At 43.9% G+C, this 22,265-nt stretch overlaps 1 long non-coding RNA gene across 1 annotated transcript in view; it reads right to left on the reverse strand.

Annotated features, from left to right (window-relative positions):
* Positions 1 to 3,000: 3,000 nt before the first annotated feature.
* Positions 3,001 to 22,265, reverse strand: part of LOC148142323 (uncharacterized) — a 43,954-nt gene continuing 24,689 nt past the window's right edge. The window contains exons 4-5 of the long non-coding RNA XR_015752070.1: positions 16,212 to 16,315; positions 3,001 to 5,063 (exon numbers count right to left, since the gene is read on the reverse strand). This is a non-coding gene — a long non-coding RNA (uncharacterized LOC148142323). The remainder of the gene's footprint in view (positions 5,064 to 16,211; positions 16,316 to 22,265) is intronic.

Raw genomic sequence — 22,265 nt, forward strand, 5'->3', positions numbered from 1 at the left:
GACTTCGAATAATCCGCTTCACTGGGGAATGAAAAGTAGTGAGAAAACTATTGGGATTGAAGACAAATTGTTAGAAACCGTTATGAAGGAATTAATAACAGGAGATTTCCAAAATCAAGATACAATCCAGCAGAGTCAACATAGTTATACGAAGGAGAAATCATGCTTGAATGATTTGACTAACTTTCTTTAAATAAAACATAACAAGCTAGTTGGATAATGGGGATCATATAGATGTATTATATCTGGACTTCCAGACATTAGAGCATAACGAGCCTCGCAAAATATTAATATGGAAGACAAGGCCACATGGGGTTAGGAACAATTTACTTGCCAGGGGAGAGGATTAGCTAACCAGTAAAAACCATGATATGGAGTCGCTGGTTTTGGACTGGTTTGGACAAGGTCAAAAATCAAACGACACCAGGTTAGAGTCCAATGGGTTTATTTGGAAACACAAGGTTTCCTTGCGCTGCTCCTTTATCAGGTGTAAGAGAGAGGAAGACCTTAAACACAGAAGTTATAAAAGAAGATTAAAGGGTTGTACAACTTATGTACATGAATTGTACACACCTAAGATGGCTCTTAAATACTTAATCAGTTAGAATAGAGATGCAAATTTGATTAATTAATATGCAAATCGCAGAATTTATTTCAAGTCACTCCTGAAAATACCTTCAAGTAAATGAAGTAACACTTGCGGTCAGAGAATGTATTCTAAGCGTGAGACCTTGTTTGGACGCTGTCTGTGTCTTCATCTGGAGTCAGACTGGTTTTATTTACAAAGTAGGAGTTTGTAAAATATCACATTGACTGACTGTCTACAAATTGTATGATTTTGGAATAAAATAAAATGCATCTGCAAATACAAATGACAAATGCAAATTCACCCCGCAGATTAATATGTGCATACATGTGTGTGTGCGTATGTAGGAGAGAGGGGTGTGTTTGTGTGAAGGGGGGAGAGAGACACTCTATGTACGTGAGAGAGAGTGAGGAGGAGTGTGTGTGTGTGAGTGTGGGAGGGAGAGAGTGCTTGCGTGTGACAGAATGGAGTGCACGTGTGTGCATGTGAGAGAGGGAGAGGGAGAGTGTGTGTGGAGCAGATAGGGAGAGTGTGCATCAGTATATGTAACGGGGAGAGTGAGAGTATGTGCTTGTCCAAGCGAAAACACAGACAGATACAGCAAATCCCTTTCTCCACACACACTGATTGCGTGGTTTCAGAGCTTCACTTCTCTGCAGCCTCTGCTCCATTTGTTGTTCATGTTACACACCCAGATGCAGTAACTACAGTCCCCATGCTCCATCCAGAGTTGGGTCAGCAAATCCTAAGGTCTCCCTGAATGACTGAGGCAGCTCACAGCACAACCTCCAGCAAACCATCCCCAGCCACCCCACTAGCTTTTCAATAACAGGAGTCAATCAGAAGCCCCTCAGCTCCAAGTTAGATGCCTGTTTCTTTACAATTATTCTCCAGAATTTTCCTCGTGTTACTGACTGCACGATCAACTGAGAGAGACAAACAGGTGTTCCGTGACCAGGCGCATATCAAGTTTCAAACACGCGAGTCAAAGCTGCTGGAACACCCCGTCCATGGAGAACCACAAGGGACACATCGGGAAGAGAACAACAGCCTGAAACACACCTTTTCACTGTTTCTGAGCTTCACAATGCCAGAAATCGATTCAGGAGGGAGTCAAAAACTAAGGCCAGGGAAAGGTACAGATAAAAAGAACAAATAATTAATTAACTGATAACTTGCTGAAAATATGGATAAGGAGATGGAGCGATTGGAATACTTGGATAAATGAGATAACAGTTGGTCAATTCACAAGAATACAAACAAAGAATAAAGACATTTCCAGATATGCTGGAATGGTCCATTGCCTCAAATCCTGAATCTGCTTCAGAGAACCAGCCCAGACACCATAAACTGTGGTAAGGTAACGGCTGGGATGGAGAGCTGTGCAGGCCGTGCTAGAGGAATATTCCATAAACAGGCCTATCTGCACAACATGGGGAGTAATGCAAACCTTTTCCAGGATATTGTTATTCTCTACCACCACCCTCTGCCTCCTACCTTTGAACTAGTTTTGCATCCAAATGAACCAACCTTGTTAAACAGATGACCATGCACAATGTTATTCAGCGCCTTACTGAAGTCCATATCGACAATGTACACCACTCTCTCTTAATTAAACTTTTAAATCGCTTCTTGAAAAAAATCTGTCAAGACAGTGAGACACCATATTCCTTGCACAAAGTTATGTTGGCTATCTCTAATCAGTCGTTACCTTTCAAAATGCTTAAAATTTACGCGAGAAATTATTGAAAAGTCCCGAAAAAGGCCCAGGGGTGTTGGTAATGACGCAGAAACAACATTGCTTAGTATTAGACAAAACTGTTCTGTGCTTCCAAAGATATTATTTGAAAAATCAAACGGCCGTGCAATTTGAGAGGTTCACAGCAAAGGAATTTTATCTTCTCAGAGAGTTAAAAACTGTGTCACTGATGCAGTTGTGTGGGCAGGCCAGCAGAGGGAGGTATTATAAGAATCTAATCATAAAACTCAGTGGTTTGCACTGGTGCCTCACGGTGCCAGGCACCCAGGCTCGATTCCACCCTCGGGCGACTGTGTGGAGTTTCACATTCTTGCCGTGTTTGCCTGGGTTTCCACCGGGTGCTCTGGTTTCCACCCACAGTCCAACGATGTGGATATTAGGTGAATTGACCATGCTAAATTGTCCATAGTGCCCAGGGATGTGTTAGTTAGGGGTGTTAATCAGGGGTAAACGTAGGATAGTAGGGAATTGGGTCTGGGTGGGTTACTCTTCGACGGGTCTGTGTGGATGCGCTGGGCCAAAGGGCCTGTTTCCACACTGTAGCGATTCTGTGAACTTTATGAACAACATGGACAGACAGAGAAAGAGGGGGAGGGAGGCTTTGATTCCAATTTCAATCTATTTACTTCAAAAACAACACTGCATAGCGATGCATACAGACAAACTGTGATACTGACGCTAACACAGATAACACATGCACACAGAGATACACACGTAGATATGGATATTTACATACAAACAGATGGACATAACCCGACATACAGGCACACACTGAGTTTAATACAGAGACATGTTTTTTTTTAATTAATAAATTATCAATGGTCAGTCGGAGAAGGCAGGGGAATGGGATTCAGAAATAATTTAGCAGCGATCAAATGCCGTGGCCGACAAGATGGGCTGAATGGTCTAATTCTGCTGCAGGGTTCATTGCTCATTTGATATTGTGGTGCCTGGGATTGTCTTTCCACGAGGCCAATGGAGGCTGAATTGGCTACGTATTTGATTTAGGAGAGTAAATGGGAATGTGGACAGGTTTGAGGGGCTGTGTGGTTGATATCTGTTCCTAATTGTCGACTCCTCATATATCAAAAGAGTGGTGATTGGTTTGAAGGGAACACATGTTTAGAATAAGGGCATTCCCATTTCTGACTGAGACAGAGATGTTTGTTTCTCTTTCGGGTTGTGTGATCTGTGGTGTTCTCGTGCCCAAGGAGCAGTGAAGACTGGGTTACTGAAAAAACTCAAGGTCGAGTTCCATAGATCTTTGATGAACAAGATAATCCATATTTATTATGAACAGACAGGAAGGGGATGTTTAGTTACAATCACATCAATAATACACATTCTGAATGGTGCAGCAGGTGCGAGGGGCTGAATGGCCAGCTGTTGCTTCTAACCCATCTGTTGTTCTCTCAAGCGCTCCGTAATCTTACAGGGGTAAAGAAAGATCTCATTCAGCCAGTCAGCATAATTATAATGAGACAGGAGGAGACCATTCTGCCCTCTAAGGATTTTTGCAGGAATAGATTGAAGTCATTTAGCCCGCTAGGTACATTACACAGTGTAAGATGAGGCCATCCAACCTTTCCAGCCTTCTGCCCAGCAACAAGGGAAACCCAGTTAACTATCTGGGAATAAACATTCGGGATAGATGATCATTTTCAGCTTGTAAAGTTGTAACTTGGTGGAGTGTCTCAGGGATCAGAGTGAGATGATCAACTATTTACAATCTAAACCAATGACTTGGATGAGAGGACTGATTGGCTTGGAGCTCAATTAGCTCATTCACCAAGATAGTCATTTAACTGGACATGGAGTCTCTGCAATGGGTTACAGACACGGGACGTTAGTGAGATCTTTGGCAGAAAACAGTATAATGTGGGTAAAGGGAAGTCAGTGTTGTGTTGAAAAGATAAAATAACAGTAACCTACTTAAATGGAGAAACATCAATGAACTCATTGGTATAGAGAGATCTGGACATCCTGGTGCATGAGCCACATAAAGCTAGTCAGCAGATTCAGCAAGTGATTAGGAAAGTGTAGCGAATGATGCTGTTTCATGCAAAGACAATTGGGTATGATCATCGGTATGTTTTACTGTATGGATGGTACTACATCAGATTGAATATCTAGTCGGTGCAGATTAGCTGGACTGAAAGGTCTGTTTCCGTGCTGTATGACGCTATGATTCCATCTGGCCTTCATTCTAGCAAAGAGTAAAGTGAAACATTTGTAAAAAGCTTCTAAACCAGTTGCATGTTTTTTCTTTCAGTTTAGGGTTTCATTACCACACACAAGATATCCGATGTAGTCTGATCATTGCCTTATACAGAAATTAGGCAGACACATATAAACATGCCTTCAAATTATAAATTACAAATCATTTCAAAATGGAGCAGATAACAGGGATGGAGTCATGCAATCAGGGAAATGTTCAACCAGACCTGATATAGACCAGGTTGGTGTTCGGGTCACATTATTGCATGTTCCAGATCAGAGAGAGAGAAAATGTAACCTGTCGAAGAAGCAAACAGCCATTGCTCCATCTCTACTTGTACTTCTCTACAGCAACATATGAGAGCTGAAAACCAATCAGCCATCTTCTACGCTCTTTGAGGGTTCCTGCTGAGGATTCATTGGGATCTCTCCACTGCCTGGAGCAAAGGGAATTCAGCCAAATCCAACTGTTCCAGGAAGAAACCCCAGTGCTAGCAGCTTCTGTAAGGAAGAATAACTTCAGACGCAGAATAACAATTGAAACATTTTCAGTTTTGCTTTTGTCATGAAATTAAGTGTTGTTTGGACAAAGCTCTTCCGAACTAATATTCTGTACAGTTGCATTTTTTTCTCTTCTGCCTTCAGACGTGTGTGTGTGTGTGTTTCTATGTCTCAGATTTATAGAAAATATATGTTGATGTACATATTGTCAATGTCAAAATTGTATATCATTTATGTATCCATCGCAATTCGAGTAATGATGCTTTGGTTTTAGATTAGACATTTTTTAAAAATTGAGGAAACCTATCTGACTTGTTTCTAACGCTGAACCTGACCCAGTCTGAGATGGATATCATTTTCAATATCACACACTTAGTTACACTGGTAATTTGTCATGACGTCTGGAGGACTGGGACTAGAAACAGAAACAATGACTCTCTAACCTTGGTAGTTACAGGGATAAGGACGAATACTCAAAAGGCCATTTGAGTGGGAATTCTCGGTCCCACAGGTTTGTGGTACCTGTGTGTTTGCATTTACTCAAAGATGTGTTAGTTAAATATTTGACAGAAAAGTGACTCAAAGATAATGATCTGCGGTTGGGAATGTGGGATTGGAACCGCAACCTGATCAGTCACAATCTTAGTTCCTGGTGGGGCAGGGACCCACACCTGTTTCTCAGTTCGACTTTGCCCCATTCCATTCAATCCCTCAACCTGCTACTCAAGAGCAGTTGGAGAGCACTTGCTCCTACTACCTAGTGCACAGAAACCGAGGTGACCATTCAGCCCCTGAATACAGTCAGACATGATTTGGTGTGCATTGGAAAACGTTCCTGCAAAAAGAGTGGGTGTTACTGTGGAACAGTCCCCTTCTCTCTCTTTACAGAAGTTCCCCTGGTTCAATTTATTGGTCATGTTGTAGACCTAGATTCAAGTGAATAATGCCCCCAAACCGTATCCAGATAGTGATCACAAAATCCTCTGGTCTCTTTGACTTCAACAATCCTTCACATCCCTTCCAGAAAAATAACAACGATGAAACTTCCAATAACAGAATGCAAGAACATTAGTAGCAGGATAGGTCATTCAGCTCCTACAGCCTGCCTTTCCCTTTAGTAGGGTCATGGCTGATCTGCTCTCGGCCCCAAATCCCGCAGGGCCTAACGTGTCAAACATCCATCCATCCCTGTCTTTCAAATATCTCAGTAATCTATCTCCCCTACCTCTTTGGAATAGAGACGTGCCGACGGTCACTCCCCTCTGTGAAAAGAAAACACATCACACACATACAGCGTGACCTTTTGACATCAACTAAATATATGAACACTAGGAAAGAATGACTGGCCCTGATAACAAGGCAGTATTTGACTGATGATGGTATCAAGGAACTGGAAGAAAATGGAACTTAATGGATATTAGGAGGAATCTCCCCACCAGTTGGAGTGATTCAGCACAAAGAAGATGGCTGTGGTTCTTGGACATCCACCACCTCAGTCCCGGGACATCTCTGCGGGAAATCCACAGCCCAAGCTTTCTCAGTTTCTCCTCAATGTCTTCCGCCCCCCCCCTCATCATAAGCTCAGAAGTGGGGAAAGTCAATGGAGATCACACAATGTTCAGAATTATGTGTCCTCCCTCAGCACCTGTGTCCATATTCAGCAAGACCCGGGCATTATTCAGGCTTGTGCTGTTAAAAAGTCGGTAACATTCATGTAACAGAACTGCTGGACACTATGTATTACGACAGTGGAGGGAAGAGCTCATTCAGCACCTCAAGCTCGCTTTACAGAAATGTGAGGAGGTCATTCAGTCCATGAATACTACTGGATAAGAATAGCCCATTTAATCCCTCCTGCCTATTACATAGGAAGAGAAGGAGCCCAGTCAAACACATTGAGCTGTTAAACAGGAACAAGGGATTGCCTAATCAGGCCATTGAGCTTCTACACTGATACCAGGAGGTGGCCATTCTGCCCCTCAAGCCGCTTGTACAGAAATAGGAGGATGTTATAGACGCCGCAACATGATAAACCAATGAAGAGGAGAGACTACACGGATACACTGCTCCATGTTGTTCCTCCTGGCTCCATTGCTAATAGTACACAATTGATACGTTTGGTGACGCTGACGAGAGAAGACAAATGTTTGATGTGAAGTCTCAAGGAAGCATCTTTCATCTCTGAGAAGGTAGACTTGTGTTCTCTATGGAGGGCAGAAGCTATTGGGAATGGCTAACTCTTTCAGAAGTAAGGCATTGTAGCTGCTGACAGAGTTGTGAACAATGTGACGCTCAGTGCAGGGTCATACACCATTTGCACATTGAGGTGGTGAGAGTTCAGTGGTGTTGGATGAGACTCCCAGCAATTGGGAAGTCTATTGAATCAGGAACTTCCTGAGTACCTACAGGAGACAGAGAAATAGACAGAATGGAACATTAGACTGATGCAGTGAGGGTTACACATGGAGAGTGGAAATGAGCCCCACAGTTATCTGGAAAATCCCATTTCATCCCTGGCCTGTGCTGTTGCGTCTCTCTGGGGTTGAGAATTCTGTTGGCTCAGGATCTGGAGTAACTGCAAGAGTGGGAGGCACTGACAGAGGCAGCAATTATACCCACGCAGTGGGGGATACCACGTGGAGAGACACTGAGTGATATCAGCAGCGTGCAGGGAGATGTCAGGATCATACAGTCATGTTGGAAGAATGGGTTTAGCTTCATGATGCCCTGGTATCAGTGCTCAGGGATGAGTAACCACTGAGCAGGCAAAGTGATGGCCGAGTGGTATTATTGCTAGAGCATGTGTCCAAAAACTCAGCTAATGTTCAGGGGAAGTGAGTTTGAATCCCACCATCAGAAATGGTGGAATTTGAAATCAATAATTTAAAAAATAGTAAATAACAATCCATAAATAAATATGAAACCATTGTTGATGTATAAAAAACCCAAACACTTCTCCTTTATATAACGACATCTGCTCATCCTCACGTGGTCTGCACGACATACCCACAAGCAAAGTTTTTGCCTCTCAATTACTCTCTCAAATGGCCGAGCAAGTTACTCAGCTCGAGGGCAGCTACGGCTGGGCAAGAAAGGCTGGTCAGCCAGAAACACCCACATCCCATACCCGATTTAAAAATTAATCCATTAGGATGGTCCCGCTGGAACCCTGCTGGGAGCAGTGTCCTGGCCAATCATGTCAGTAGGTTTATGGACAAGGTTTTAAACTGACAGAGAGGATGCAGGGATAGGGTTCAGGTGAAAGGAGCTTTCCAAATGCAAAGAGAAAATGTGAAGTATGGGAGCAGCATGGGAATGTGACTGAAGACAAGCAGAAAGGAACAGGATGGGACAGAGTTTAATTAAAACTATACATCAGGAAATCGGCTTGTGACAGGAAATTGTGGGAAAGAGTAAATTATGGTTTTTTTAAGGAATGGATAATGTCTCTTCAATAAGATAGATGGATTTGTGACGAAGAGATAAAGGATATAGACACCAGAGAGACGTGGCTACAGGGCGATAAAAAGGTGGACAGAAATATTCAATGGATCACAACCTTGCAGAAACTCAGATAAAATGGGTAACACTAACAATAATGGATAACAAAGGCATTACAGAGAAAGCATTTGGCTGCAGATCATGAAGTAGAGTCAGTCTGAATGTAAATTCTGGCTACTACTTGCCAAGGACACAAGCAGCAGAACAGTTTTAGCCACCGAACAACACTTCATTGCTCATCACTGCATTAAACAGGAACTCATTAGAATTTTTTAACAAATACTGTGATAATTTTGGGAAACATCAATATTCACAAAATGTGGGAGAATCATACTGGCAAGAGCGATATTGGAAGATGAGTCCAGAGAATATTTTTCGGTTTTTTTTGAATAACAGATTGTGCAACTGGCTCGGGACATAACTATCTCAGAGCGACCATTGTGTGATGAAACTTAGTGACTGAGTAATGTCACCTGGAGAGATCCTCCGGGAAATTGTGATAAAGTGCAGTTTAAAGAAATATAAAGTTTTAAAGTGAATTATAGAGAGGACAAGCTACAACTAGAAAGAAAAACAGCGAATTACATGGGTTTGAGAGGAGAACTGACCAAGGTAAACAGGCTAAACAGACTGAAACATGTGCCTGTAAATGAACAGTGGAAAACATTTGAAGGAACAGTGTAAAACACTCAACAAAAGGACATTCCACTGAAACAGGTCAAACCTCAGCAAGAAATTCCCACTGGCCCCTCACTCAGGACAAAATGTATCATACTAGATTATGAGGCTTAGAAGATTACCAAAAAGTACTTAAAATCCTGAAGTGAGAGAGTGTTTTAGGAGTAAGTGTTAAAGGGATTGCAAAGGGTCTGCTAGCAGGAGTTGGGCAGTGGGAAGGGGAATCAGTGTCAAGGTTTAATGTCACAATAGGAACAGGGAGAGGTGAAGGTGCCGGAGGTGGTGAGAGTGTTACAGAGAGTGGTCAGGGCCTGAACGATGTTACAAAGTCAGTATGAATTGCTGCAGCTGGAGGGGTTTGCAGAGGTGGGGAGGGACATATGTACTTTTATTTATTCATTCATGGGATGTGGGTGTCACTGCTAATTACCCAGAGGCCAGCAATGGGTCTGGAGTCACATGTTAGCCAGACCAGGTTAGAATGTCAGATGTTCTACACAAGAGGAGGTCAGTGAACCAAATGAGTTCTTCCCACTGATCAACAATGCTTTTATGGTGGCCTCACCAATGTCTTTTACAGCCACAACATGACATCCCAACTCCTACTCTCAGTGTTCTAACCAATGAAGGTAACCATCCCAAACGCCGGCTTCACCAGCCTGTGACACCACTTTCAAAGAACTGTGTACCTGTATCCCTGGGTCACTGACTGACAACACTACCCAGGGCCTGAATATTAACTGTACAAATCCCACCCTGGTTTGTATCACCAAAATGGCACACTTCACATTTATCTAATTAAACTCCATCTGCTATTCTTCAGCCCACTATCCCAGCAGTACGTTCATCCTGTTGTATCTTATATAACCTTTTTCACTGTCCACATTACCAACAATTTCAGTGTCACCCAAAAAACTTACTTATCAGGAAACCAATATTCCCATCCAAACCATTTATCCAAATGACAAACAACAGTGGGCCCACTGCACTGGTGGTCACATGCCTCCAGTCAGAAAAACAACATGTCTCCCATCACCCTCTGTCTCCTACCATCAAGCCCAATTTTCTGTCCAGTTGATTCGCTCCTCCATATCCTTTTACACAGATCTGAGCTTATTACCCAGTTTGCCATATAGAACGTAAAACACAGAACAGTACAGCACAAGACCCTTCGGCCGCGATGATATGCCAATCTTTTATCCGACCGTACAATAAAAAAAGTGGCAAATAGAGTTTAATTCAGATAAATGGGAGGTGCTGCATTTTGGGAAAGTAAATCTTAGCAGGACTTATACACTTAATGGTAAGGTCCTAGGGAGTGTTGCTGAACCAAGAGACCTTGGCGTGCAGGTTCATAGCACCTTGAAAGTGGAGTCGCAGGTAGATAGGATAGTGAAGATGGCGTTTGGTATGCTTTCCTTTATTGGTCTGAGTATTGAGTACAGGAGTTGGGAGGTCATGTTGCGACTGTACAGCATATTGGTTAGGCCAATGTTGCAATTCTGCATGCAGTTTTGGTCTCCTTACTATCGGAAAGATGTTGCGAAACTTGAAAGGGTTCAGAAAAAATTTACAAGGATGTTGCCAGGGTTGGAGAATTTGAGCTAAAGGGAGAGGCTGAACAGTCTGGGGCTGTTTTCCCTGGAACATCAGAGACTGAAGGGTGACCTTATAGAGGTTTGCAAAATTATGAGGGGCATGGATAGGGTAAATAGACAAAGTCTTTTCCCTGGGGCTAGGAGGTCCAGAACTAGAGGGCATAGGTTTAGGATGAGAGGGGAAAGATATGAAAGAGACCTAAGGGGCAACTTTTTCACGCAGAGGATGGAACGTGTATGGAATGAGCTGCCATGAAGATGTGGTGGAGGCTGGTACAATTGCAACATTTAAGAGGCATTTGGATGGATATATGAATAGGAAGGGTTTGAAGGGATATGGACCGGGTGCTGGCAGGTGAGACTAGATTGGGTTGGGATATCTGGTCGGCATGGACAGGTTGGACCGAAGGGTCTGTTTCCATGTTGTACATCTCTATGACTCTAACTTCCATTCCCTTCATTTTATTATCATCCATGTGCCTAATGCATCTAATTTTACCTCCACCACTGGCAGTGCATTCCACTCAGTCACCACTCTGTATGTAACGAATCTACCTCTGAAATCTCCCCTTAACCATCCGCTAATCACCCGAAAATTATAACCCCTTGTAATAGCTATTTATGTCAGGGTAAAGAAAATCTCTCTATTCACTCTATCTATGACTGTCATCACCTTGTTCACCTCTGCCAAGTCGTCCCTCACCCTTCTTCATTCCAATGAGAAAAGCCTTAGCTCCCTCAACCTTTCTTCATAAGACATGCTATCCAGTACAGGTAGCATCCTGGTAAATCTGCTCTTTACCCTCTCTAAAGCTTCCACATCCTTCCTGTAATGAAGGGACCAGAACTGAACACAATATTCCAAGTGGGGTCTAACCAGGGCTCTATAGAGCTGCAGCATAACCTCACGGCTTTAAAATTCAATCCCCAAACTAATGACATTCCACACAATATATTCCTGCTTAACAAGCCTATCAGCTTGGGTGGCAACTTTGAGGGATCTAAGGACTTGGAACCCAAGATCCTTCTGTTCCTCCACACTGCCAAGGATCCTACCTTTAACCCTGAATTCTGTATTCAAATTCAATCTTCAAAATGAATGACTTCACATTTTTCCCAGATTGAACTCCATCTGCCATTTCTCAGCCCAGCTCTGCATCCTGTCAATGTCCTGTTGCAGCCTACACCAGCCCTCCACACTATCAGCCACTCCACCAACCGTTGTGTCATTGGGAAACTTACTAACGGACTCTTCCACTCACACATCCAAGTCATTCATAAGCTCACAAACAGCAGAGGTCCTGGAACCTCTCCCTGCAGAAAACCACTGGTCACTAAGCGCCAGGATGAATTATTTCCATCTATCATCACCCACTATCTTCTGTGGGCCAGTAATCGTGTATCCAGACAGACAGGTTTCCCTGTACCCCATGCCTCCGTACTTTCTGAATGAGCCATAAGACTTGTGAGGCATGACCTGCCCCTTACAAAGCCATGCTGACTATCTCTAATCAAACTATGGTTTCCTAATGAATAATAAATCCTGTCTCCCAGAGTTCTCTCCAATAATCTGCACACCACAGACATAAGACTGACAGGTGTGCAATTCCCAGGATTATCTCTATTCCCTTTCCTGAACAAGGGAATAATATTTTCCTGCCTCCAATCATCTGGTCCGACTCCAGTGGACAGTGAGGATGCAAAGGTCATCACCAGGTGCTCAGCAATCCATTCCCTCGGTTCCTGTAGTAATTTTGGACACATCCAGTCTGGTTCAACGACTTATCTATCCTTATCTTTTACAAAATTTGCAGCACATCCTCCTTCGTAACATCCGCCTGTTCACGTACATCAGCCTGTTTCACGCTGTCCTCACAAACGACAAGACCCTTCTCAGCCTGGAATCCTGAGGCATAGTATTCATTAAGGGCCTCCCCTACCTCATGTGACTCCAGGCACAAGTTCCTTCCACTATCCCAGATTGGCCTTATCCTCACTCTGAACATCCTCTTGTTCCTCCTCTGGAGCCCTGTCTGATCCTTGCTTCCTCAACCTTAAGTAAGTTTCCTTCTTCCTCTTGACTAGATGGTAAAGTCCATGTGGACAACATTTACTGCTCTGCCTTCATCTATCTCTTGGCCACCTCCTCGAAGAGTCAATCCGGTTTGTGAAACACGGTTTCCCACTCACAAAGCCCTGCTGACCATCTCGAATCAGCCCTTGCCTTTGTAAATGTAAGGAGCTCCTTTCTCTCAGAATCTTCTCCAACGTGGGCGGCACGGTGGCATAGTGGTTAGCACTGCTGCCTCACAGCGCCAGAGACCCGGGTTCAATTCCCGCCTCAGGCGACTGACTGTGTTGAGTTTGCACGTTCTCCCCGTGTCTGCGTGGGTTTCCTCCGGGTGCTCCGGTTTCCTCCCACAGTCCAAAGATGTGCAGGGTCAGGTGAATTGGCCATACTAAATTGCCCAGAGTGTTAGGTAAGGGGTAAATGTAGGGGTGTGGGCGGGTTTCGCTTCGGCGGGTCGGTGTGGACTTGTGGGGCTGAAGGGCCTGTTTCCACACTGTAATCTAATCTAATCTAAACAACTTCCCCATCACTGGGCTCACGGGGCTGTAATTTCCTGCCTTTTCCCTGCAGCCCTTAAGTGATGGAACAGCATTAGCTGCCCTCCAGTCTTCCAACATCTCACTGTGTGTGTTGATAATATCAATATCTCTGTAAGGGACACTGCAATCTCTTCCCTAGCTTCCCACAATATTCTAGGATTGACCCAATGAGCTACTGAGAATTGATCTACCTTCATTTGTTTTCAGATTCCAGCACTTTCTCTTCTTTGTTGAGGATACTTTCCAAGACATCACTATTTATTTCCCCAAGTTCCCGAGCTTCCATGTCTTTCGCCACAGTAAATACTGAAAAGATTATTTTATCTAATACCTCAACTGTCAGGCTAACACTATTTGGTTTCAGACTGACAGCAGAAAGGGTTGTTGGAGTTCTTGTTTATCAATCTGAAAAAGGTAGCTCACAGGGTCAGCAGGTAATAGAGAAGGCAAATCAAATGCTGGCATTTATTACAGAGGGAATGGAGTCTAAAAATAGGCAGGTCTAGCTAAAACTATGCAAGGTACAAGTCAGACCACATCTAGAATACTATGAACAGTGTGAATGCCCAAAAGAAAGATATTGTCGCATTGGAGGCAGTCCAGAGAAGGGTCACTCGGCTGATCCTGGGAATGGAGGGATTTTCTAATGAGAAGAGGTGGAGTAGGTTGAGGTTGAACTCATTGAAGTTTAGAAAATGAGAGAGAAATGGAATGAAACATCCAAGTTTCTGAGGGGGTCTGATCGGGCAGATGCTGGGAAGTTAGAAAATAGAACAGAAGAGCACAGCAGCAGGCCCTTCGGCCCACCACATCTATGCTGTCCAAGATACTATTCTAACTCATACCATCTGCTTGCACATGGTCCATATCCCTCTATTCTCTGCCTGTTCATGTTTCTGTCTAAATCCCACTTCAAAACTTTACTCACATTTCTGCTTCTACGACCTCCCTCTGTAACATCCACTCTACGTAAAAAAAAAACTTGCCTCACACATCTCATTTAAACTTCCTCTTTCTCACCTTAAACCTATGCGCTCCAGTATTTGAAACTTACACATTGGAAAAGAGATTCTGACTATCTATCTACATTATTTATCCTTGTTCCAAATGTTATATTCCTGTGCCTGGTCACCTGTCAGTCTCTGATACTCTCACAAAACAATCCAACTTTGTTTAATTTCCTCTTACACCTAACACACCCTTAAAAACCCTAACACAGTCAACGTGCTGATAAATCCCTGTTGCACCCTCTCCAAAGCCTCCTTGCATGGAGACCACTGTCACACACAGTTACTGGACTGCCCTTGCCATAAGTATATTCAGTGTCCTGACTGTAACCATATTGACATTACCATCATTGTCTGGTGCTCACAAAGAATTCCTGCTAACGGTTGCTGCTGCTTGCTTATTCTCAGCTCCACTTTTGATATTCAGATCCACATGACTGTCTCATTAATGCATTAACCTCATCCTTCCTTCACAACTTGTTGGTTTTTTGCCTAGTCTGCCTACTGGGACTAGATTGGGTTGGGATATCTGCTCAGCATGGATGGGTTGGACTGAAGGGTCAGTTTCCATGCTGTATATCTCTCTGACTCTATTACTCTGTCCCAACAAGCCTTCAGTATTCACCTCCCAGTGATGGTCATTCAGCATCTACATCTCCGGAATAACAGTTCCATCATATCTATTCGCTGTCATTCCATCTGCCTTATGGCAAATGCAGGGAGTCACTCCTCAGTAGTGGGGGATTGAACAGATGGGTACAGGTTACAGAGATAGGGAGGCTACAGGGGCTCGAGGATGTTAGAGATAAACAGAGTTACATCTGGTCAAGAATGACAGTGGGACAAAGGGGTTTGAGGATTGGAGGAATTTACAGAGATAGAGGGAGCTGGATTAGATTCTAGAGATAGGGATAGGGATGAAGAAAGGAAGAGGCACAGAGAGGGGGCTGTTTCATCTAGGAGAGTATTGTGTATACTAACAGAGATATGGAAGGTTGTCGTGACTGAAGACATTTACAGATATAAGAAGGCTTCTAGGCTCTGGAGGCTACATAGATAGGAAGGCAATGGAGAATGCCAGGTTGCTGGGTTGGAGACAGTTACACAAATGGGGAGGGATGCACAAACTGAAGGAGGTTCCTGTGGTCACGAGGGGTATGGTGTCAGGAATGAGTGTGAAATTTAACAAGACAAAGATCAAAGAATTGGAGAAGGATAAGGAGATTACAAATTTTTCACAGCTAAGGAAGGGTTGTAGGAGCTGGAGAAGATTACCTAGGTAGGGACGGATGGAAGGTTAAAGGCAAATACATTGACATGGAGTGGGGTATTGGTGGGAGGAGCTTACAAGGATAGACAGGACTGTCAGGGTTTACAGGGATGCAGGAATTTAGTATCTACTGAAGAAGCTTAGGAATTAAGTGTGTTAGGGACTGGAAACCTGACAGAGACAGAGACAGGGAGAATGGTGTGGACTAGAGGAGATTCCAGACACAGGTAGGATTATCGGGACTGGAGGATATTACAGAGATCAATAACACAGCATGGGCCAGGATTGATGCCTGTGATCCCCTGTGCTGTCGAATTGAGGACCAGTACAGCAGAGGTGAAGGCAGGACCCTCACAAGATTGTGGGAATGAAACCTAGAATGTTGCTGTTCCTTGCCCAGCTCTGTATCTATGTCAGGTCTTCCAGGGCTGAATATAGAAGTCTACTACCTCCACCCTGTGCTATTTACTGTGAGTGATCTTACCGGCTGCAGGATTTACTGAAGGCTCCTGATCTCCCTCTCTCTGGCTGACCAACCAACTTCAATGAGGTGATGGATGAGACAGGAGTTAGGAACATCCTGATTACCTGTATGAGACAGAATGGGAAATTAAACTGATGCAATGAGGATAACACATGCAGCGTGGCACTGAGTCCAGCAGAGATCTCGACAATCCCAGTCTCCATCCCTTGCCTGTGCTGCTGTATCTCTCTGGAGTGGAGAATTCTGTTGACTCAGGATCTCAGACCATCTGTAAGTGGGAGAAATGCTGACAAAGGCAGCAAATAGACTGACACAGTGAGGGATACCACATGGATAGATACTGAGTGATAGCACATTATTAGATACTGCATTAACAGGGAATTGTTTGAATTTGTAAGAAAGGCACTGGGATAATTGTGAGGGGATTCAACCTTCCTATCTCATCATCTCTTTGGCGGTGGGTCACAGACGAGGCTGACTCTCTCCCACTCTTGGGCGGTGCGGGTCCTGAGTTGGCTGTACAGACCGATGTTACCTTTCACAGATTCTGTTAAACTTGGGGCAGAAGGTGGCCATGGGAAGCGGGTGGGTGGGGTGTTGGTGTGGCAGCACGCTCCTTTGCTGTTTTCTCCTGGATTCCTATTTTTCCCCACAGCAAGTCAAGGTGCTCAACACCTTCCCAATGTTCCTTCCCCACTTCAGACAGTCTTGGCCCAGGACTTAACGGATTTGATTAAAAGATGAAAAAAAAACTATCAATTCTGAAGAAGCCAACATTTAGAAATGTGGACACATTTGTTAAAGAAATCGCGAGGTAGTCTCCGAGGAGGAGGAGTGCAGTAGGAAGAGGAAACGTCAGCGTTTAATCAGATGATCAGAACAGGGAGAATTGAAGGCGCTGGAGGTGGTGAGGGCAAAGGCCTGAACAATTTTACAAAGCCAGTACGAATTGCTGCAACTAGAGCTGCTTGCTGAGGTCGGGATGGACATCTGTATTTTCATTGATTCATTCATGGCCTGAGGATGTCAGCGGATGGACCAGCATACATTACCCCAGTGCTAATTGCCCAGAGGCAGCTCAGAGTCAGCCATATTGCTGTGGGTCTGGAGTCACATATAAGCCAGACCAGGCAAGAATGCCAGATGTGCCTCTCTAATGGACATACGTGAACAAGTTGGTTTTTACCAGATAATCAACAATGCTTATACGGTGGCCTCACTAATATCCTGTACAGATACACCATGACATCCCAACTCCTACTCTCAATGCTCTGCCCAATGAAGGGTAACCAACTCAAACGCCTGCTTCACCAGCCTGTCTAGCTGTGACGCTACTTTCAAAAAACTGTGTACCTGCGTCCCTGGGTCATTGATTGACAACACTACCCAGGGCCCAAACATTAATTGTACAAGTCCAGCCTGGTCTGCTTTACCACAATACAACATCTTGTAACCTCACTGGACCAGCAGTACTGTTGATTCCATTGTACTCTTCGATAACCCTCTTCATTGTCCACATTATCACCAATTTCAGTCTCATTCACAAACTTGCTAACCATGGCTCCTGTATTATCATCCAAACTGTTTATATAAAGGATGCACAACAGTGACCCAGCACTGAACCTCATGGCACACCGTTGGTCACAGGCCTGCAGTTTGAGCGGCAACCCTCTATGAACATGCTCTGTCACCTACCGTCAATCTGTTTAGTATCTAGTTAGTGAGCGCTCCCTGGTTATGTGTGATCTAAACTTACTATCCAGTCTGCCATGCAGACCCTTGTCAAAGGCCTTGATAAAGTTCACGTGGACATCATGTCCTGCTCTGCTTTGACCTCTCACTTGTCTATCTCCACACTCACATTTGAGGCATGATTTCCCATGCACAAAGGCATGCTGACGATCGTTAATCTGTCCTTACCTTTCCAAAGGCATGATGATCGTTTCCCTCAGAATCTCCTCCAACAACTTACTACCCCTGCATCAGTCTCACTGGGCTGTAGTGGCTGTTGATGATGCAAATATCTCTGGGAGGGGCCCTGCAATTTTCTCCCTCGCTTCTCACAAGGCGCTGGGATACATCTGATCATGTCCCAAGGTTTTATCTAACTTCTTGCATTTTAAGATATCCAGCATCTCCTGTTCTCCAATGTGAATTATTTTCAAGACATCCCTATGTCTTTTCCCAAGTTCCAGAGCTTCCATGTCTTTCTCCGTAGTAAATCCGAACACAAAATATTTGTTCAGTGTCTCCCCCATCAGCAGTGATTCCACACAGACAGCCTCATTGACCTTTTAGGGGCCCTATTCTCTCCCGAGCTAATTTTTAGCCCTTGTTGAAACTTGTCAAAATGCTTCTGAAATGTCAAATATCCCTCTACCGCAACTAGCCTCCCCCACCCTCATCTATTCTGCCATTTAAGGTCACACCAAAATATAGAATCCAACAGATTTTAAAATATTCCCCTTTTATAAAATCATGCGTCTCCCATTGTTTCTAAGCATCCAGTTATCATTTATTGTCATATCCTTTATAACACATTCCAGCACGTTCCCGACTTACTGTCAGGCTAAAACCATTTGGTTTCAGACTGATTGCACAAAGGATTTTGGGAATCCTTGTGGATCAATCTGAAACAGGTAACTTACAGGATCAGCAGGTCATAGAGAAGGCAAATCAAATGCTTGCATTTATTACAGAGGGAATGGACTCTAAATATAGAGGTCTTGCTAAAACGATGCAAGATACAAGTCAGACCACACCTAGATTACAATGAATAGTATGCGTGCCCTAAGGAAAGACATTCTTGTGTTGGAGGCAGGGCAGGGAAGGTTCACTCGGTTGATCCTGGAGATGGCGGGATTTTCCAATAAGAAGAGGTGGAGTAGATTGCCCTTGAACCTATTGGGGTTTTGAAGAATGGGAGAGAAATTGAATGAAACATCCAGGATTCAGAGGGGCTTTGACAGGTTAGATGTCGTTAAGTTAGAAAATTGAACAGTACAGCAGAGTAATAGGCCCTTCGGCCCACCATTGCTGTGCTGACCCTGATGCTATTCTAAACTAATCCCATCTGCCTGAACGTGGGCGATATCCCTCTATTCTCTGCCTGTTCATGTCTGTTGAAATGCCTTTCAAATGTTTGCTCTCGTTGCCACCTCTCGCACCTCCTGAGCAGCTTCTACCCTCTGGGTAAAGACAACTAGCCTCATTCATCTCACTTAAAACTTCTCACTCTCACCTTAAACCGATGCGCCCTACTATTTGATATGTCTACATTGGAAGGAGGATTCCAACTATCCACATTATCCATGCCTCTCCTAATGCTATATACCTTTACCAGGTCACCCCTCAGTCTCCGATGCTCACGCAAAACAACCCAACTGCGTCCAACCTTCTTACAGTAAACACATTCTCAGCCAGGCAATATTCTGCCAACCCTCTGTTGCAACCTCCCCACATCCTTCCTGTGGTGTGTCGATGAGAACGACACGCAACCTTCCAAACATGACCGACTGAAGTTTCATTCAGTCACAACATGACATGCAAACGTCTGTACTCAATACTGTGCCCATTAAAGGTAAGCAAAGCATACTCCCCCTCTACCACCACATCCTGATGTGTTGCTATTTTCAGGGAGCTATGAATTTGCTTCCAATGTCTCTCTGTTTATCAATGTTTCCAACTCGTCAATTAGTGTACTTCTCTCTTCCATTTGATTTCATAAATGCATCAGTTCACACTTATCCCGATGAAATTCAATTTGCCACATCTCTGCCCAATGTTCCAGCTGATCTACACACTGTTGCAACCTTTAACACTCTTCCTCATTATCCACAATTCCCCTAACTATCCCTAATCATTCCATGACTTTCCAAATGTCGTCTGCAAAATACTAATCAAACTGCTGACCTTTCCATCTGAATCACAGATATAAATTACACACAGACATCGCAGCACTGATCCTTGTGAAACAGCATTGCCCACAGACGTCCAATCAGAAACTGACCACTCCACACGCCTCTGTCTACTATCACCAAGAAAATATTGTATCCAACTTACCAACGGGCATGGATTCCATGGATTGTGATTTGATCTTCCAGACCCCCCTTGCTATTTGGAAGCTGTCCATTCAAAATGACTCTATATTTTGATTCCCAGATTAAATTGGCTGTCTCACTAATGCACTGACTGCATCCTTTCTTCACAACAAAACGGGACCTTGTTTGGTTGTTTGCTGATCCTGCCTAAATCCCTACACTCCCTCAATAATCACATTGCTGTAATGATCATTCTGCAGCCACCTCTCCACAATAACAGTTTGATCATATCTGTTCCCTTCAGTTAATACTGTCATTCCATCTGCCTTGTAGCAAATACATGGCACATGTCACCGAGAGAGGGCCTTTGAGGGATGGATAGAGGTCACAGAGTGGGAGAGATGTTTGGGGACGCGACAATGTTGCAGGGTTAAACATAGTTACAGTTGCTACAGAATGTCCACAGGAGAAAACATTTTATTGTTTGGAGGAAGTTAGAGAGATAAAGCGTCTTTGATTAGATTCCAGAGATAGGGATGTATGTAGGGTTGTGGCTCGTTACATGGACTATGTTGAGCAGGGCATAGAAACATTCACAGCATTCCAGGATGTCGTACATTTAACAACAGTTATGGGATCTGGAGAATATCACAGTGATAGGGAGGATGGTATGGACTGGAGAATATTACAGGGAAAGGGAGGGTGGTATGGACTGGAGAATGTTGCAAGCACATGGAAGATGATATAAGCTGGAGAATACTGCAGCAATAGAGAGGAGTATATGGACTGGAGGATGTTGCACGGACAGGGATGAAGTTGTAGACTGGCTACAGTTAGAAGGAGAGATAAATTTATGCACTGGAAGGTATGTCAGAGAGAGTGAGTGGTGTGCATGCTGCAAGATACAACAGGGGTAGGGAAGCTTGCAGAGACTAGAGGAGAGAGTGATAGAGAGTCTTGTGAGAGACCAGATTCGCTTATGAGCATAGGATGTGCTACAGTGAGCAGAGCCTTTTGCAGATATAAATGAGGATGCAATGGCCACAAAGCAGTCATACCTATAGATAGGTAAATAGGAACTGAAGGAAATGAAGAGATTACACAGGCTAGGAGTGTTGTATGCAGTGGAGGAGATTAACCTGAAAGGAAAGTTTTAGACACTCAACAATGTTAGGAAATAATGGGAGTTCCAATGGTGATAGCAGGTTTCAACAATTCGGAGGATATAGACCTGAAGGAGCTTTGACAGATAGCGATGGTACAGTAAAAAGAATTGTAGTGGCTTCTGTTTCATAAGCAATCCATAAGCACTTACAATAGCCTATTTGACATGTGCATTATCTCTCGACCATTTATCAGACAGCGCTGCAAATATTTCACTGGCTCTGCCTACCAGCTTAGACTGAACTAGCATTACCCAGAAGACCTCGGGCCACTCTACCTGTCTATGCAATTTTTCAAATGAAATACAGAGTTCCTTGACAGTAGAGTCACAGGTAGTTAGGATAGCGAAGAAGGCGCTTGGTGTGCATTCCTTTATTGGTCAGAGTATTGAATACAGAAGTTGGGAGGTCATGTTGCGGCAGTACAAGACAGTGGTTAGGCTACTTTTGGAATGCTGCATGCAACTCTGCTCTACTTCCGATCGGATGGATTTTGTGAAACTTGAAAGGGATCAGAAAAGATTTACATCAATGTTGCCAGGGATGAGCTATAGGGAGAGTTTGAACAGGTGATGTTTGTTTTTCCTGGAGAGTCAGAGGCTGAGGGTGACCTCATAGAGGTTTATAAAATCAAGAGGGGCATGGAAAGGGTAAATAGACAAAGTCTTTCTCCTGGGGTGTGCGAGTCCAGAATAATAGGGTGAGGTTTGGGGTGAGAGTAGAAAATATAAAAGATAAAAAGGGGCAACTTTTTCACACAGAGGATAGTATGTGTATGGAATGAGCTGCCAGAGGAAGTGGTGGAGGCTAGTACAACTGCAACCGTTAAAAGGCATCTGGATAGGTATATG

The sequence above is a fragment of the Chiloscyllium plagiosum genome, unplaced genomic scaffold (assembly GCF_037043375.1).
Source record: "Chiloscyllium plagiosum isolate Xiang-an unplaced genomic scaffold, Cpla_swu_hap1 HiC_scaffold_29, whole genome shotgun sequence".
Lineage (NCBI taxonomy): Eukaryota > Metazoa > Chordata > Chondrichthyes > Orectolobiformes > Hemiscylliidae > Chiloscyllium > Chiloscyllium plagiosum.